The sequence below is a fragment of the Anomaloglossus baeobatrachus genome, chromosome 4 (assembly GCF_048569485.1).
Source record: "Anomaloglossus baeobatrachus isolate aAnoBae1 chromosome 4, aAnoBae1.hap1, whole genome shotgun sequence".
NCBI lineage: Eukaryota > Metazoa > Chordata > Amphibia > Anura > Aromobatidae > Anomaloglossus > Anomaloglossus baeobatrachus.
The window spans coordinates 488,865,536-488,870,116 of NC_134356.1; positions in this window are offsets into that span (position 1 = coordinate 488,865,536).

A 4,581-nucleotide genomic window follows, 5' to 3' on the forward strand; every position below is an offset into this window, starting at 1 on the left:
CCCACCCTATCCCAGCCACCGTCTCACAATCACAGATGCTCCCTTTATATGCCTCTGCCCCACCATCTGCCGCCTCCCCATCTGCAGCCCCCCCCCCCCCCCATCTGCCGCTGTTTTTTTTTTCTATGCCATGGGGGTCTAGTTTCCAAAATGGGTTCACATGTGGGGGAGCTCCACTGTTTCGGCACCTCAGGGGGTCTCCAAACACAGCATGGAATACGCTAATTATCCCAGACAATTTTGCGTTTGAAACGTCAAATGACGCTCCTTGCCTTCCGAGCCCTGCTGTGCGCCCAAACATTTTATTTCCACCACATATGAGGTGTCTGTGTTCTCAGGAGAAATTGCACAATACATTTTATGGTGCAATTTTTCCTGATACCCTTGTGAAAAAAAAAGCTACCTGGTTGAAATAACAATTTTGTGGTAAAAAAAAATTTTTTATTTTTACGGCTCAACTCTATTAACATTTGTGAAGCCCCCAGAGGTTCAAAGTGCTCAATAAACATCTAGATAAATTCCATGAGGGGTCTAGTTTCCAAAATAGGGTCACATGTGGGGGAGCTCCACTGTTTCGGCACCTCAGGGGCTCTCCAAACGCAACAAGGTGCGGCTAACGATTCCAGTTAATTTTCTGTTCAAAAAAGTCAAATGGCGCTCCTTCCCTTCAGAGTCCTGCCGTGCGCCCAAACAGTGGTTTTTCGCCACATATGAGGTATCTGCGTGCTCAGTAGAAATTGCCCAACAAATTTTGGGGGTTCATTTAATCCTGCTACCCTTGTGAATATGCAATATTTGAGGCTAAATTAACATTTTTGTTGCAAAAAGTAAAATGTTCATTTTTTCCTTCCACATTGCTTTAGTTACTGTGAAGCACCTGAAGGGTTAATAACCTTCTTGAATGTGGTTTTGAGTAGCCTGAGGGGTGCCGTTTTTGGAATGGTGTCACTTTTGGGTGTTTTGTGTCATGTAGAACTTTCAAAATCACTTCAAATGTGATGTGGTCCCTAAAAAAAGTGGCTTTGTAAATTTTGTTGTAAAAATGAGAAATTGCTCATAAACTTTGAACCCCTATAACTTCCTTAATTTTTTTTTTTTCCCAAAATTGTTCTGATGTAAAGTAGACATGTGGGAAATGTTATTTATTAATTATTTTGTGTCATATGTCTCGTTGGTTTTAGAGCATAAAAATTCAAAGTTTGAAAATTACAAAATTTTCAAAATTTTCGCGAAATTTCCGTTTTTTTTCCCAAAGAAACGCAAAAAATATCGGCCTAAATTTACCACTAACATGAAGCCCAATATGTCATGAAAAAACAATCTCAGAATCACCGGGATCCGCTGAAGCGTTCCAGAGTTATAACCTCATAAAGTGACACTGGTCAGAATTGCAAAAAATGGCCTGGTCTTTAGGGTCAAAATAGGCTTGGGGCTGAAGGGGTTAAAGAAAATAAGAGTAAAGGCGCTGTCACACACAGAACTAAATCTTTGGCAGATCTGTGGTTGCAGTGAAATCATGGACATATTGTTCCATTTGTACACAGCCACAAACCTGGCACTGATTGTCCACAATTTCACTGCAACCACAGATCTACTCCAGATCTACCCCAGATTTACCTCTGTGTGTGACAGGGCCTTAGGGGTACTTTGCACACTACGACATCACAAGCCGATGCTGCGATGCCGAGCGCAATAGTCCCTGCCCCCGTCGCAGCTGCGATATCATTATGATAACTGCTGTAGCGAACATTATCGCTACGGCTGCTTCACATGTACTCACCTGTCATGCGACGTCGCTCTGGCCTCTGGGTTGTGCGGCATCACTGCGACGTCACACGGCAGGCAGCCAATAGGAGCGGAAGGGCGGAGATGAGCGGGATGTGAACATCCCGCCCACCTCCTTCCTTCTGCATTGCAGCCGGGACGCAGATAAGGAGATGTTCCTCACTCCTGCGACTTCACACAGCGTTGTGTGCTGCCGCAGGAGCGAGGAACAACATCGGACTGCCGCGTCAGCGTAATTATGGTTTTCGCCGACATTACACCGATGATACGATTATGACGCTTTTGCGCTCATTAATCATATCATCTAGGATTTACACACTACGATGTCGAGAGTGACGCAGGACGTGCGTCACTTTCGACATGACCCCACCGACATTGCACCTGCTATGTCGTAATGTACAAAGTACCCCTAAAGCCTACACAGAGACATGTGTCATACTACACAATTTTTTGGCAAGTTGAGGGACCGAAAATATTTGTGCAAAATGTCTACAAATTGCTAATGCACGATTATTTTATTGGTACAATTTACAGTAACTGTAAACATCCAAATTGCCGACAAGCTGAATGTAAGAGCTCATTCACATGACCGTTCCGTTTGTCCTGGTCAGTTCCTGTTTTTTTGCAGACCCACGGACAGGACCATCTTTTCAATGTCTTTTGTGTAGGATCGGATGGCACACGGAAGAACTTCCGTGTGCATGCGATCCTACAGAAAAACAGATCGGATGCCGTATGTCCGTTCCGTTATTATGGAACATGTCCTATTCTGTTCCGTAATAAAGGACCGTGACTCAATACAAGTCAAAATTCCCAGAAGCCGCACGGAAGCACTTCCGTGTGACCTCCGTCGCATGCCCGTGCAGTCTGTGTCCCGCTCCCTGCCAGCCCCGCAGCTGCCCGCACTGCAGTGTGTCAGTGTCTGCCCGCAGTGTCAGCAGCTTGTCACACTGCAGCGCAGGCAGCCGCGGGGATGACGAGCGCTGCAGCTGTCATCCCCGCTGTCAGGAGGTTAGATGAGGTCACCTGCTGTGACAATCGATCTCCACCTCTGCTGACGTCAGCGCTGTCACTGCCTTCTCTGCCTGCCGCGTTCTCACATCAAGTCTCGCAGGCGGCCCGAGACTGTCACTAGCAGTGACGTGACGGGCTCCCGCGATTCTTGACGGAGAACGCGGTGGGCATAGAAGGCAGTAACAGCGCTGACGTCAGGAGTACAGGAGATCGTCACAGCAGGTAATGGTCTCATCTAACCTACTGACAGCAGCGCTTGTCATGGCCTGCAGTGACCTGGGCTGACATATTGATGTTAGCTCAGGTCACAGCACGGCTCTCCCAGCCAATGGGTCCGGATTTGATTGTTCTTTTCAATAATTTGTTGAAAGAGGGAATGTTTTGGGGAGTGTTTTTTCAAATAAAACTTTTTTTGTTGTCTATTTTTTTTATTACTGACTGGGTTGGTGATGTCGGGTATCTGATAGACGCCGTGACATCACTAACCCCAGGGCTTGATGCCAGGTGACATTACACATCTGGCATCAACCCCATATATTACCCCGTTTGCCACCGCACCAGGGCAACGGGATGAGTTGGGGCAAAGCGCCAGGATTGGCGCATCTAATGGATGCGCCACTTCTGGGGCGGCTGTAGCCTGCTATTTTTAGACTGGGGAGTGTCCAATAACAGTGGACCTCCCTAGTCTGAGAATACCAGACCACAGCTGTCCGCTTTACCTTGGCTGGTGATCCAATTTGGGGGGACCCTGTGTTTTTTGTTTTAAATGATTTATTTAATTTAAAATAACAGCGTGGGGTGCCCTCTGTTTTGGATTACCAGCCAAGGTAATACTGCCAGTTGTGGTTTGCAGGCTGCAGCCATTTGCTTTACCCTAGCTGGCTTTAAGAAATAGGGGGGACCTAACGTCATTTTTTTTTATTTATTTATTTATTTTTTGGCTGAATACAAGACTAAGCACCCTTTAGTGGCACATGAATGTCACTAAAGGGTGCCAGCTTAGAATATGCAAGGGGGTAGGACATTATATATGTCTTTCTCATCTATCTATCTATCTATCTATCTATCTATCTATCTATCCCTCTGTTCATTCATTCATTCCTCTATCTCTCTGTCTTTATATCTATCTATCTATCTCTATATCTACTCATCTATTTATCTTTCTTGCTGCTTCCATTTTTTTGCGGTCCGCAAAAAAAACGGAAGGCACACAGATGACACACGGATGACACACGGACGGTATACGGAACGGAACGGATGCCACACGGATGCCACACAGATGCATCCATGAAAAATATGGACCAATTTTTGCGGACCACAAAAACGGATTAGTCGTGTGAATGTAGCCTAAGTCGCATTGAAATCTACAGCAATCAAGCGCATGTGACTTGCAATCAGCAACAGAAAATCCATCACATCTAGAATCATTTGTGGCTGTGTGTCACAGTTGCTGTAGATTTTTAGTGATAAGGTGTCTCCATTGGAAATCATTAGATAGCATGTGGCAGGTAATACCGTAATCTCACTGTCAGGCAACATGTCACCGTGTAGCACTAGCCTAAATTGGCCAACTGTATATAAATGTAAACTCCTCATGACCTGTGACTTTATTTCTTTCACAGAGCATGTTTCATGTTCAGTCTCCACCTGTTCAAATTAGAAAGATAGGATATGCCATTAGTCTTTTTCTTAGATTACAGGGTCTTGCCTTCTGAATGAGCACTCTTGCTCTTCAGCGATAGGTGATTTTAATTCTTCATTTGCAGGTTCCTGTCTTCCAAA